Source organism: Anser cygnoides, chromosome 3 (assembly GCF_040182565.1).
Source record: "Anser cygnoides isolate HZ-2024a breed goose chromosome 3, Taihu_goose_T2T_genome, whole genome shotgun sequence".
Classification (NCBI taxonomy): Eukaryota; Metazoa; Chordata; class Aves; order Anseriformes; family Anatidae; genus Anser; species Anser cygnoides.
In genome coordinates this window covers 39799163-39814451 of record NC_089875.1, presented here as the reverse complement: position 1 = coordinate 39814451, position 15289 = coordinate 39799163, and the positions used below count along the sequence as shown (strand labels likewise).

Below are 15289 nucleotides of genomic sequence, written 5' to 3'. Positions count from 1 at the left end.
TGATATTCAGTTTCAAGATAAATGCAGAGGTTTTGATCCTAGAGGGAAACCAAAAAAAAAAAAAAAAAGTGTGGATATACATTTGGAGTACTGGAGGAAGAAGAAAGATGAAAGGCAGATGAGATATTTAGAGTGATCATTAGTGTTATCTCAGGATATTCGCTGACCTCAAAACAAGAGAATTCTTTTGGATATCAGATTCAGAATTCAGGGAGAAATATAACTTGGCTCTTACATATGGGAGGGAAGAAGGGGACATGCTTGCTTTCACCATGGGACATCGATTGCTTACCATCTCCTCCTGTTCCTAGCCTCACCCTAACCACTCCAAGACATATCCCACCAGTTACCTGCCCTCCCCAGTGAAATCTTCACCTCAGAAGATTTTATCGAAAAGCTCCCTATTATATACAGATATTCCTGATATAATGTTTTCCACGTCATACCCTGATTTGACATTTGCACGTTTGTTGCCAGGGTGTTTCATTGTCATCAAGAGATCATTGACATAGTCAGATAAAATCTCAGGCCAACATCATATCAGCTATTTTTAGCTCTGCTATATAGGAAAAGCACAGAGGAGCTGGTGCTGTCACTTCTGTGAGATTTATGCATGGTCACTGGTTTAACAACTTTATTTTTACCTACCCAGGGAATCACATGAAATCATGATGAAATCATTTTTCCTCCCTCTCTTTCTGTTATTTAGAGGAAAGATTTGTGCTGCAACAGATGCATGAACAGGAGAGAAAAGAGGGAAAGAAGTGAAGGGTGTGTGCTAAAATACATAGCCTCGTGGACATAGCTTTATATGGCACTTCTTGTTCTTATCCTTGGCTGTCCAAGTGCCTTTCCCTCCACCAACACTAACTGGATCCAGATCTGCCCAAATGATGTTCCTTTTTAGAGTAACCATGCCTGAGCTCCACCTAAATGGAGGCTGTATGTCATTGCTCTCTTTGGCACTCTGGCAATATAAAGGGCCCTGAAGTGTATGTGAATGTATATGATGCCCTTTAAGGTCCCTTTATCCTATGTAAAAGTGCTCACCTGCAAATTATAATCAGTCACAACTGTTTTCAGGTGCAGTATAACCAGCAGTAATGGAATGTGAGAACTCCTTTCATTGATTTGTATTGCCTGGGTTCATGGTAGTGAGGGGTTTATGCTTCTTTAATGCTTAATAATTTACAGAAAAGCTTAGTGTGATTCAAGGAAGCTTCTTGCTGATAATACTTCAGGCTACCTATCTTTGTGTCCTCCAGACTATTGTTTTATTAATGTGAGGTCAACACCCAAGCAAGGCTCTTTGCTGTAGGCACAAATTCTGCTCAAAATTAAAGTGCTTCTATTCCAGGATGTGAAGATGAATCAGGCTTATCTGACTTACATCAGATCCCTGACCTGTACAGCCTCAGCCACATGAACTCAGGACTTACTTTCCATCCCCAGCAGCAGCATTTCCTTGGGGATACCCAGAACAGTGGCCTAGCACAAGCTGCCTCTTCCTCTTGCTTAGTAGCAACAACAGCCCTCCAGCTGTGTGTCCTCAGCATCGTTCCCCTGGCTGGGATGTCAGCAGCAGGGTACCACTGCCCCTGTGTCATTTTCAGACAGGTTTGCCTGTGTGTTGAAGAGCCTGTAATGGCTCTTCATTTGTGTCAAGGAGCCCCGCATAGCATTTACCTTGTCCTCAGCTCAAAAACAGCTAACCACTGTCAGCTTTGTGTTTTAGCTGGTTTACTTTGAACAGGATAGATCCCACCTTTGCTTCTTCAAAGTTCTTTTTCATGTCCTCTGCCAGTATACTGATCTTCCCAGCTTTGTGCATGAAAATAAAACTCAGATAAAAGTAATCTGGGTTCCAGCCAACGCATTTTCAGAATAATCTGCAGATATTCTTCTAAGACCTTTCTTTATCTTTGCCAAATTAACTTGCTTTGCAATGTCTTTACAAATCTAAGCCCCTCTGAGTATCTGGTTCAGTAGCTCTGACCTCAAAATTCTGTAGTTGACTTCAGATCCATAAGATTTATTTACAAAGCAAATAGTCAAACATACAGCATCTTCCCCAGTAAACTAAGTAGCTGTACTTTCTGGAAATGGTATTACACCTACACAGTTAATGTTTTTTAGCTCACCCTGGTGTCCTTGACAGAACTAGGTTCAAGGCAAACATTTGGAAGCAGTGTGATAATTCAGGAGATTTAAAATCCCATTTCCCAGGTAAACCCAAATCCCAGCAGTCCCTCAATTCTTAAGCTACTTTTGAGAATTGGCTTGAAGTTTCCCAAGCCACTTGTTGGGCATCTCCATCGCATCCCAATGTGTAGCACTGTCTAGAGATTCCAAGCTTTTTCAGAGACTGGGGGGAATAACTATTTATACACTGTGGTCCTCTATCTTGGCTGATTTAGGAGGCCAGATGCAGGTAGGCCCCCAGACATATGGCTTAACTACACCCCATCCTTGTGATAATTTGGGTATTCCCACAGTGCACTGCTGCGTAGAAACACTAATGTTTAGACTCTTCCAAAGAGCTTATTCTTCATCTTCGTCTCTCGAGTGAGAAGGTGTGGGCTCTTGTTGTTTGGCTTCCAGCAGCATGATGATGAACCTGGAGGCCCTGTGCCAGACGTTGTGCCAGAGCCTTCGCTCCATTCCTGCCTGGCTTTCCTCCCTCTCAGTTCTGGAGCCTCCCCTTTGAAAAAATCTCTAATTGTCCTGTACGGCAGAAACAGAGGAGTTCAGTAGTCTCAGACTGGTTGTGTAATCATCTGCGACAGTGCCCTTTCTTTATAAAACAGCACATTTGTCTCACTGAACAGCATTTTTGAAAGTAAACAGCCCTTCTGGGCCAACAGAAGTAGAGTTTTCTGTCCAAGGGAACAGCAGTTCTTCTTTTCTTTCAGACCTTCATAATTTCATTGATTGCATTAGAAATAACCTATGCACCTTTTTTATTCCAATTTTATTTTTGAAATATATATTTATTTCAAAAGGAGATTCATGAGATCGTTGACTTCTTACTTGCTTCCTAAAATGGATCCTAAGGTTATGTAGTGAAATCATGGTGTTTTTTTTTGACTGCCACTTTTCAGCCTGGACATCTTGAGGTATGTATTCATTTGATCAAGAATCACATATATATGCAGAATTACCTAATTAATTTATGATTTTCTTTGAACAAGTTATTTTTGTTGATTGATATCCATTGTTGCCCACTGGCATCTGGTGAGACTTACTCAGGTAGAAAGCTTTTTTTTTTTTTTTCTAATCATACTTGCCAAGAAAACATTTTCATTTGGCTGCTTTCCCAGTAACAGAAGGGGAACTGTATATAAGCAGGTACATGTGAAGTTTCTAGTCTGTCCTGGGAGAAAACACGATCTTCCTCCTGGAACACTGGCTTGTTTTTAAAATCCTGTACTGTTTTTCACCTAAATGATTGCAGTGAGTTCAGGGCAGTACACCTAATCCAAAGCCAAACATTATTTTGTCTACTAATACATCCACTCACATGTTTCCTCACAGAATAAGGTTAACTTTCTCCCACTGATCCTAGTTATTTTATTTTGCTGATCCTTTCACCTATTAGCTGCTGAATATTCTGCCTGGCATTTTGATTCCCTGACACTGAACCATGAAAGAAAAGGGGAGACAGGATTAAGGAAGGAGAAGACAGATTTTCAGCTGCACTGATCTTCTCAAAGAGAGCAGTAAGTAACTCTCCTGTCTGTGTGGCTTTCATGCCCTCTGGTTCAGAGGTTCAAAAGAACTGAATTTAGAGAGAAATCCGAAGGAGCTGGACACAGTGAAGCTCTTTCCTCATGAAGGTTATTCCCAAATTTCTTTCCTCTGGGACTGGAATTTAAAGTAAACTCATGTATACATAAACTGAATGGGCTACTGAAGAAGACGCAAGAACAGAAAACCAGTAACAGAGTGTCCTGCAGCCCTCTTCTCGAGCTTTTCTGTCCCCCTTGCCCCAAGGTACTCCTCTGGCTTGCCAGCTGCAGCCAGAGAGGATGGTGACCACTGGCCAGAAGGGTAGGCAAGGGTTGAGCACTCCACACACACACAGGTACAGGCTTACAATAACCATGTAATTCTCATACATCCTGATGGGCACAAATCTTAGTCTAAGAGTATTTATTTAATTACATCCTCTTCTTGCCCCCATGAAACAATAAAATGCAATTGGTTATGTAGCCTGAGAGCAAGAAACTGAAGCCACGCTCTCAGAAGAGGAATACTGAAAAACTGCACAATTCACTTTCCAAGATTATACTAAACAAAGGGCATCATTACTGTCAGATCTAGTGCCAGTGCAATGCTTGATATGCTTCCTAGTGATACAGTAGTATTCACGTTCCAAGTAACGGAGCAGTTTGCAGGCAGGAATTATAGAGCGTAAGAAAACATGATCTAGACCTCCCCGGCACTTTAAAAATACAGGTTGAAGGATGTCAAGTGGTTATTTTTATCTCCACCCCATCATGAAGTAAAGTCTTCCTCTCCCTTTGCATGACATCTCTCAGAGCAGCCCTCTGTCTGTGGAAGACCTTAGTTCACTGTCAGGTGAAGGACACTGCTGAAGGAAACCAGTGGGCCCTGAACAATACTCAGTGCTCAGCTTCTTATTTGGAAACACTTTTATGTCTTTAACATTTGCCTGCAATTCTAATTGGAATAGGAATAAAGGTACCTGGACAAGAAAGAATGTTCAGCATTCAAGCCACATGTTCATGCAAGCAAGGTGGTGATGGAAAAAAGATTTGCCTGGGGAATTACTGTTCATAAGCCAAAATGATGAGTGCAACAGAGTATTTGATACAATACAAACTTGGGAAAGAGCACCCTAACTGAGTTGTATGGAAGAACAAGCAGTTATCTAATAAAAAAGCAAAACAATGACCTACATGATTTTGATATGCAATGTTAGTCATTATCCCAACAGGCGTAATTTAGTGTTCCTCTAATTCCTTTAGCCTAACCAGTGAATAGGTGGCTCACACCCCCCAGAGGCTGGATCCCCAGCTCTCTTCATATAAGCTCCTAGCCAAGCTGATGGCATTCTTCACTCTCTAGTTTGTATAGAGCAGGATTTGTTTTTTTGTACTGTAAGTCAGCATTTGATATCTCCAACATGAATCACAAGCAGGGAAGCAGTTAGCCTGGTAATTAGACAAGCAAAAAGCATTGCCATTCCCTTTGTGATCTAACTTCTTTTTTAATATGGTGGAACTAATCACTGGTCATGTACTGATGTGAATCCTCTATCCAAATAAATACAATGCAGGGGGGAGGGGAGGACACAAGGAGAAAGGAGGTGAGAAAAATTGTTGGTAACAAAGGCCAGTTTTGAAGTAATTTATGACTTAGCTCAATCACTGTATGCCTTGTTTTTGAAGTAGCTGCGTTCTGTATGCTCAGACTAACAGGCACCTGCCTCAGGCTTTTGCCGACGTGGGCGTTCAGCTCTGTCACCTCCATCAAAAGACTTTCTCATTAGTTTGTTGATCCCCTGTTGGCTTAGATTATGACCACACAGCTGTCAGTGAGGGAGATGCAGGCATCTCCTAAGAGGTTTTAGGAGTTTAATGCATTTTTGATCTAAAGAACATGTGTTTATTAGAAGCAGTGATTAGCATTTCCAGGATCCAAAACTAAATTCTTATATAAAACATATAATGTAGTACAGATACAGCTCCATGATAAGGTGAATGTTCTACACCATCAGTTTTCCTTTGCCCTTTGTGTGTACGCATTTTTCCTTTTTTTTCTTCACATATACATACACACATTCATATGCACATATTCACTGATATTTACCATACACTTTGAAACTGAGCCGTAGCAAAGCCTAAAGAACTTTTTAATAGTATGGTTATCCAGATCAGCGCGCATTATGGCATTTTGTGGACTATTCTGAGCTCTCAGAATAAAAATATTTCATGAGCATGCCATTAGCATTACCTTTTCTAAGCAAACGGAAGATTTTTCAGGCTATGGATGTCACTAGAAGGCATTTATGCATTATGTGGCTTCACAATTAATAAACTTCTAGCACAATGTGGCAACAAAATGCAGCTGATCACAACACAGCAAAAATCAGATTTCTGAAAAACTGGATATTTTCGTCTCCTGTTGGGAATATTATTATGCCTTTTCAATATGCTGACCTGACTCACACAAAGTTAGTCTTGCCAAAGGCTTCTAACAAGCTACTTTAGTCATTTAGAAATATGCCTTGTTAGTTCTGCTTAGGTTATGCAAAACCAACCTTTACAGGTTTATTAAAACTTTCAGATGAAAGGCATTTGTTAGGCTTTTGTTGTTGTTGTTATTTTCATTTCTTTTTTAAAACAATTTGATAAAACTGAAACAGCATTGGAAGTATTACCTACTGCCTGAATACAATTTGGGAACAAAATCTTCCTTAACCTCATATATCCCTTTACTGCTTGTATCTTTATCTGCTATTTTATATCCTAAATCTGTCCATCTGCATCAAAATTTTCCCTTAAAAATCACATTGCTTCAGTTTTTTACCTCATGTCCACTATTGTCTACATACTCTCCTCCCCTTGAATGCTGTGTTCTTTTCTTTTCTATTTTCCTGTCCTTATGTGACTGGTTCTCCCTTTCTTCATTCCGATTTGCTATCACAGTTACATATATTCTCTACACAGATCCAGAATTACTTATGTGGTGGGAAGAACAGGGTTTCATGTGAAAGAGAAGTGGGTAAAGCAGAGAGATCTGCCTTATTGTCTCTTTCTATTTCTATTCCAATTTCTTCTCAAAAAAAAAAAAATGGTGCTAGAAAAATCCCAACAGCAGATTAGTCTACTGAAAAAAAGATTTACCAGTCAGCCTGCACAAACACTGTTAGTTGTCAAGACGGAAAATGCATCTCCAGAGGATCTGAGTGAAGTCTTCCAGCAATGACCCAGAACTGAAGGAAGTCTGATCCTTCTCCTCCTTTGAAATCCACAAGCAAGATCATTAAGGTGTTTGCCATAATTTTTTAATTTCCCTTTCTCTCATCCTCTGATTCTCTAGCATTCACACTTGCCCTTTTCTCTGACCTCTGCTTCTCTCCTTTTATCTTTATCCTCAAATCAATCTTTTTGAGGACTCTTTCACTCCCCAGTGCCTACTGAAACAAATTCCCTTCCCCCCCCATTGCCCACTGAAAGTCACTTTCCCACAGAGCGAGGAAGGAGATTCAGACACCACACCTGAAGCTCCTTCAAGGGCTTGGTACAACTGCTGCTCACTGCAGTAAGCTCAGCTCCCCCCAGGGACAGTACGGGAGGGACCACATGTGTGGTCAAACAGCGTTTGTGTGGTTTCTGAAACCAGGGCAGGCTGAATCAGGTGAGGGTACCGCACTGTCATTGCAGTCAATAGCTTGTGCTACACCAGGTGACGGCACCATAGATATAAATACCAATGGATGTCTTTGTTGGAGCATGGATGGGTTAGCAACAAGGGCTGCTCAACCTGCTGCGCCACAGGCTTCTTAATGGCTCCACTGGCAATGTGGGTGGCCTCTGTGCAGCGAGTTTTCCACCAGTCCTCTCTCCAGGATGCACAAAAAAGGCCAGAATCTTTTGTAAAACCAGTTAGAAATATTGAGATCAGATGCCTGGATTTAAAAGTGGAACATTTGATATTACATCCTAAAAGCATCTAACCCTCTAGGGAAAGCATGCAGCATGCCCAGCTGTCACAGTTAGCAAGATTCCTGGTATTGCTATATTTGAAGGCTCTACTTGAAGTTGCACATTGCCTTCTCTTATTTCCTGTGCATTTTAGCTGGATGTGCATTACTGCAGAGATTACTTCTGCAGGGTAAACTCCATCTAAAACAAGCAGAAGCACCAGCTTTTACATATGCCACTTTTTTTTTTTACCTGGCATTGCAAGGACAAGTGTTTTCAGCTTTATAGTGGTTACTTAGCACAGCAGGGATTACAAAATTGCTTTCAGAAACAAAATGCTGCTTCAAAACAAGCTCTCTGTTTCTGAAGTTCATTGACTTTTCTTGATCAAATTACAAGGAGGAACTGGCATCCTAACTGAAGCATACAGTGCCGACTAGATGAAACACTGTGCTCACCTGTGGCACCAACCGGGGTGAGCATCCAGCTGCTGGACAGGGCCCCTCGGCGGTCTCCACATGTGGGAGTCTCTCCAGCATCCAAAAAGAAGCTGCATGTGTTTTAGGACAACATGCACCAGCAACCACAGCCTGCTTGGCTCTGCAGGGAGCTGTGGGGGCAACTGGTGCAGGATCGGGATGCACTGAGCGTGGGATTGCAAATCATGCTTTCTAGTACTAGCTCTGACATAGATTTTCTCTCTGGCTTTAGGCAAGCAAGCTGACCTTGCCACTTCAGTATCTGTGCTGCCCTCTTTCCCAGACAATAATGAGAATTAGCTCTTTCTAAAGTACTTGAGAGACTTTAAGTGCCCCAAAAACATTATGGCCTGAATTCCTGGTTATATCCTAGCCCTTTTTAATGCTTCAAGGCCCCTTTCTGCAGCCAGTGATGTAAATAATGGTCCTTTATCTAAGTAACAGTTGGTCCCTGCATATCTGGGACACCCTGTTGTATCCCTGACACCTGTTATAACTGTAATCATCAGAGATTCAGCTTTCTTCTAGCACAAGTGTCCCTCGGCTTCTTGGTGTTGCTGTGGCCCAATTACCGAATATGTTCTCTTCCCACGGATGTCTCTTCTGTGAGGAATACAGCAGCACAATCCATCTCCAAAGTCAAAGCTTATTAAATGAAAATGTCTCGGGGTTCCAATCACGGGCTTGAAAACATTCAGCTCACAGTGTCCATTTCCACCTCCTACTGTAAAAGCAGCATCATTTTTTTTTCCCCATGACTAGATCTGCTGCCATGGTTACAGCTTCACGCAGTGTAGGGTCACCTTTCCTTTCAAGAAAAATCAATGAAAGATTTCATTTCCACTAGCTCCGTTATTCCCCACACCAGGCACTTTTTACACCAGTTTTGCTGCATTAACATTAAATTCTCAGAAATGGAGAAGCAAACATGATGTCACCAAACAGTGGGGCGGAGAGGAGGGAAGCAGCTGTCAGGCTGATAAATAGATACGAGCATGGACTTATTAAACAGCTCTTCACATTAATGAAACCTTCAAGTGACATTTCCTCTTCTCCCCTTCCTCTCCCTTGCATTTGTGAGCTTGCAGTGACCGCCGGTTAGTATTTCTAAGAGGAGGAGCTTTTTTTTGGTAATTAAACAGGAAGTTTTTACACTAAGACAAACCTTTCAAATCTGTCGCTGAAATCTACCTCTCATGTTCTTGACAGCTCTGTGCCTCCCAGCACACTTAATTACAGAGGACAAACGTGGAAGTTCAAAACCTCTCTTTTTCTAGCTCTTTTTTTTTTTTTTTTTTTTTTTTCCTGCCTGACAAGCCAGGATAATTCACAAAAGCGAAGGCCATAAAAGCAGCTTTTGTGGAACTTGCTTCTCTTTCGGGGGAAAGAAGAGGTGAAGTGTGGAGGTGCCTGAGGAGCCACGCTCTGAAATGTTTGCAAATGTTATTAAATGGAGGGTGGCCCTGGGGGACTGGGGACTTCCAGTACCCTCAAGATTACACTAGCTCTCTTTTAGCTCAGAAGTCATTAATGAAGTGGGATCCTTTCACTACAGGTCTCAGGTGGGCTTAAGTTACCCCAGCCCCACAAAATGACTGGAGTTCTGACCTGATTGCAATAAGCTTAGTGGCTCTACTCCCAGGATGACATTTCTGAGTAAACCTTTGCATCATCAAGGCATCACCGATGCTGCAAACAGTTCCTAACCCGCCCCCCCCCCCCCCCCCCAACCACACAGCTCTGTGCTGAGGCATGAGGCAATGTGGAGAATGGCAAAACTGCCTGGGGGCTCCAATGTGTTTGCGGTCCTGGTGCCTATTTTGCCTCACTGAAGTCCTGAAAAGCAACCAAGGGCACATACCTCTTGCTACTAACAGATGATGTAGGATTGGAAATATATTAGAGGAGCAGAAGGAAGATGGTGAGATGACTGGGAAAAGGAGGATGTGGAGAAGAAACAGAGGGAACGCAAGACCCACCGGTTGCTGCTGACACACCTCCTGATCACCCAGCAGCAGCAGGAGAGGAAAAGTGGTTCCCCCACATCCTTCCTCTGGCTCTGGATCCTACCTCTGTCCCTTCTACTACCACCTTCTCTTCTCATGACTTGAGCAAATAGGTCTCTGCTTACATTTTTTCATGCTTAGGATTTCAAAATTTGGTTTTAGCCATGCTGCTGAGCAGCACCAAGTTAGTTCAGTGACGAAAATTCACTCTGCAGGCCTCTTCAATTCATGACACCTCTGAAGCAGCTGACAGCAAAATGCTACCTGTGAAGGCTTTATAACATCTCTCCACTGACAGCTGACAAGCCATTCGTCTTGGTTTAGCTGCCACAGCTGCTTGACAGAAAAGAGTTGAGGGAATTACACTCTATCTCAGATTTAAGGCACTAAAAAGTGAAGAAAAAAAACAAAACAAAACAGTTTCTCAATACTATAGCCCTGAGTTTGGCAGTGCTTTCTCCCCACAGGACACTTCCAGGGTCAGTAATGAAGAAAGCAGTTAAAATTCCAGCTGTTTTGTCACTGGAACTGAAGGGTGCATCTCTAGCAACAAACTGATGGCATCCTCATTAGTCTTTTGTTGCCTAAGATAACTCTAACAGAGCACAGTGTAGGGTGACTGTAAACTGACTTTGAGAACACATCATTCCCTCAGACATGAAGAATCCAATATATCGACTGATCTTACAGCAGACAGTTTTTTTTAAACACAGGGTTCAGCACTGATGTGTCTTTAAAGAATGACATCAGGTATAAGCCTGCCCCAGTTTTTGCTTCTGCAGTCAGCCCCCGTGTTCCACTTGGAAGAATACATTCTCATATATAACAGCCTGAACGCCCAGCAGGAGTTCAGAAAGCAAATCTGGCTTTAAAGACAAGATGTTTCATTATGGCTTTTGCAGGTAGCAAGGCAATCAAGGTTGCAGAACATTATTTAAGTTTCCTAACTGAAGACACTCCTTACTCATCGTATCCTCTTTTTCAGCTTAAAGCTTCCATGCTTTGTCACTGCCCAAGGTAACTACAGCTTGAAAGTGAAGTCTCCTGTGACATTTTGCAGCTTGAGAGAGAAATACACTGCCCCTAGGGCAATAAAGGAAGCGTTGTCACAGATATAAATGCGAACAAGAATGGAGGTTCTGGATTGAGCTGGGGGGATGCCATAACAGCACTGCACCCACAACCCAAACATGCATCTTTCCTTATGTGTTACAAACAGCAGCTGCCAGGAAAGTGTTGCCATTGCTAGTCACAAGTGGCAGCCTTTGTGGTGTGTTTGCAAGTCCTCGTGACCGAAGATTGTCATATTGTCAGCTTGCTCTGTCTGGACTCATCTTGACCTGCCTGTGGCTTTCATTTCACTTGGTTTGGCTGTAACATGGATTTTTCCAATGACCAGGCAACTGTGGCTATTTTTCTTTACTTTTACTTTTCTTTGTACTGTAATAACCTTTTTTTTTTTTTCCATAGACAATAGCAACAAGTAAAAATTTAATATTTCCTATAGAATGAGATCTTTACAGCTCTACCATAATGATGTAGCATAAAGAAACAGAGGCCCAGTCTGACGGGAGAAGACTTGAGCAGTGGCTGCACCAGATGCAGTGCAGAGGAGTGCGGGCATGGGATGAACAGAGGCAGGCCACAGGCTGACCTAGGAGCCTACAGCTATAAACAGTAGTCAATGAGAGAAGTTCAGACCTGTAACTGGACAAAACTGGTTTTAGGGGCTAACGGAACAAAGAAATAGCACCCAGCTTTTGTAAATGGCACCATACCATATAGAGTAAAATCAGATGCAACATGGAGTTGTGGACCAAGGAAGAAAGAGCAAGGTGTAAAACTGTACAAGTCAAAACACAAAAATGTTTGGAAACAGTTTCTGGATAAGAAAAAAAAAAAAGGTGTGGGGGGGGAGTACTTAGTATTGCCTAAAGAGTGTGATCATGACACGATAGGAAACAAAATGCCTACGTACAGAGCCAGAAGCTAACATGGAGCACTGACACTTTAGCATTTCCTTGTGGGAGAATTGCACACCCTGCTGAGGATGCTTAGAGACCCACACAGAAGGAAACCTGTTTATGCTTGCAGCTTTTCTTCTGTCTCATGTGTCATCATAATCTGGCATCAATTTAACATTTCCAAGTGTCATTGTGGCATCAAAGTTAGGCCTGGGGTTGCCCTGTGCCCAGTTCTGTTCAGCACTAGAGGGAATAGAAAAGAGCAGCTGGGGAGCTGCCTATTTCTCCTTAATGTTAATGCAAAATACTACCAATATGGGTCAGAGCTTGCTGTTACAGTTGGCCTGAAGGAATTTAATCTTAGTTTAATTTGTTCTGCTGAGAGAGTCACAGACAGCCCCATGTATTTCACATAGCTGTATCTTATTGGGTTTCACTGTTGTATTTAAAACCCTAAAGCACATGTGTTTCTTTGCCTGCACTATAGTTTTGCTGCCCTTGAATTCCAGTGCTCCTTTGTGATATCCAAGCATCCTCTTGGATACTAACCTGAAAATATTAACCTGAAACTCCTGCTAACGGCTTCTCAGTGCTTGTGCAGACCAAAGGGAGTAGGAGAAGTGAAGCTCTGAATCAGTGGCTTGATATATCATGAGGCCCTGATTTACCTCCCAATTACCGCTAACAGAAAATGGCAGCTGCTGGGAATGAAAAGCCCACAGACCTTGACAGCGTGTGCACAATGCTGTTTATAGACAACTGCTACGCAAGAGCTGGCCTTGAGGAGCTCTGCTGGGTCTGCAGCTTAGCTTCTCTCTCAATGCTTCCTGTAAACAATAGCAGCTCTCAACACCAATGCAAAGAGAGGGAGGAGGAATGGAATAGCCTCACTTAAAAAAAAAACTCCTCAGATAATAAAGGCAATTTCATCTGTTAAATGATTGTGTTTAACTCTGAAGAGCACTGCCTACACCCATCTCCCACTGAATGTAACCTCTTCTGCAGAGAGCAAGCACAGCTGATAGCAACCAGCTGACCTCGGAGATGTATCCTCTGACTCAGCAAACTCAGCTGTAACAACCATTTGTCATCCAGCCCATGTTAAATGGAGTTTCTTATTTATTTTTGGTACAGATTTTGGGAGGCTTTTTCTGAGTGATATCTTTGGAAAATCAGCTGCTAAAATGCAGCTTCTGTATATCACCAACAAAAGAGCTACACTATAAGCAGCTATCCTATTTTCAGAAGGATAGCCTGAGGGAGAAGATAGCTATTACTATGGCTATCAGATTTCTGCCAGCTTCTTGAAGTGCCCTCTGCTCTCACCTCCTGCACAGATACCTGTCAGAGATCTGCCTCCCCACATCCTGGGCAGCACCTTTACTGCTGTGTGCTTTTTGCCCTGCCCTTGCAATGGGTCTGGGCATAATTCACTGCCAATCAGTGGCTTGGCCTAGGCCGAACCCCTATTTTATAGCTACAAACAGATTTTGTTCTCTCCTCCTCTTCTAAGTGTTGCTTCATCCAAGCGCTAGCGATGCTTTGTTTCAGGCTGCACTTATTTTCCTGGTTAACTACATGGTTGCTTATCCACCCTACATGGGTCCAACCACTGCTCCTGGTATTGCCAAGGCATTCCACAACGAAGTTCACATCCATGAACATTACACAGTATTTTATTATCCAAACTCAATCCTAGGCTATCCGAACAGTCTCCACAACAATGATCTCTCTTGTCCATTTGGAGCTACAACTGCACATGATAAAATTTCATCCAGCTAGATTTCTTGCATAGGAGATAATGAGAATGTTAACACTGTTTCTTTCCATATGAGACACCACAAATTGCAAAGTAGGCTGCCAAATACTTAGGGTTAATATTGACCAGGACAGGCACAATATGAAAACAAAGCAAAAAGTTCAGCCCCGAACAACTTACTTTTGTTATATTGTTAATAATTTACTAAATTTTACTGCTGCTAGGGGTGCAGTATAATACTGAGAGCCAACTATGAGAGTGACTGTAGGGAAATTTGACAGATGATGAAGTCTGACTGAGACTCCAAGCTGGGAAGGCTCTAAACCTCTGAGCTCTGTTTTCACAAAATTAAGGGAATGTCTGTCTCCAAGACAGGCAAAGTTAGCTTTTGTCTGTTCAGCATTTTAAAGATTTAAACTTCTGATGACTTAATTTATGCTGCACTATGGAAAACAGACAGCCACAATGTCTACCAGTGTACCCTGAAACTAAGTCATTAGCGGATAAAAAGAAATGTCTAGCAGTGCTATTACTACTAACAACAGTATTTAAAAGAGATTCTTATATCAACTTGATGGTCATACTAAGCCATGGAAAAATGTCTACTAAATCATTATGCCTTGTGATGCTCATGTTTGCTAGGATAGCAGGAGTGAAAACATAGTTGAAGATATTTAACCCATATTATAACATTTTCGCTCACTCTGGCAACAGCCACTGAAAGGCAGTGACCTGGGAAATTTATAGTTAGCATTTTGTGACCTTTATTTCAACAGCTTTTTAAAATGAGGATTAAAAAAAATAATTAGACACTGGAATTAAATGTAACTTTCAAATGTTCTTGAATCCCAAAATAACTGTTAAGGAAGGCAGTGCTGAAGGTTGAGATTGAGATTGCAAGGTATTTAATGAATGACAATTACTTTCACCATCAGACAAATCACCCCCCTGTGGCTCTCTGTGCAGGACCTGCTTTCTTCTCCTTCCTTGTTAGCAGCAGTAAATGTATCTTCTTGCCCGGCAAGAAAAGTGGTTCAAATCTCTGTTGGAGAGGTTGTCTGTTCAGGAGTAGGACAGCCCAGTGAGCACCAAACTATGGGAAAGCATTCCTCCTGCTGCCACAGACTTTCCTGTGTGACATTTCTGTAGCTTGGTTACTTGGATGAGATCTACTACTGTCCCACTGCAGAGCAATGTGAGAATAATTTGGGGCGGTCAGGTCATACAGTGATGGAGGAGCCAAAATGGAGATACCCACTGCTTCAGGACTCACGTAGGTTCTATTGGAGCTTTATCTTTTGGGTCCCTTTTGCCTTGCATCCCGTGCAGTTTTTCTCCCCAAAATGCTGAATGTATGGAAATCCGTGCCATCTTGATTTGGCAGCATCTCCATTCCACTGGTTGCCAA

General features: G+C 42.2%; 1 protein-coding gene across 4 annotated transcripts in view; it reads right to left on the bottom strand.

The window, feature by feature from the left end:
- Window positions 1-12153: 12153 nt before the first annotated feature.
- The window catches only part of OPN3 (opsin 3), a 34425-nt gene continuing 31289 nt past the window's right edge, over window positions 12154-15289 (bottom strand). Inside the window, exons 7-8 of one of the 4 annotated variants that reach the window (XR_010830257.1) lie at window positions 15155-15278; window positions 12154-15064 (exon numbers count right to left, since the gene is read on the bottom strand). The gene's annotated coding sequence lies outside the window, so the exon portion shown is untranslated. Of the gene's footprint in view, window positions 15279-15289 lie in introns of all 4 variants that reach the window. The other 3 variants (XR_010830255.1, XR_007169426.2, XR_010830256.1) reach the window with 3 other exon arrangements.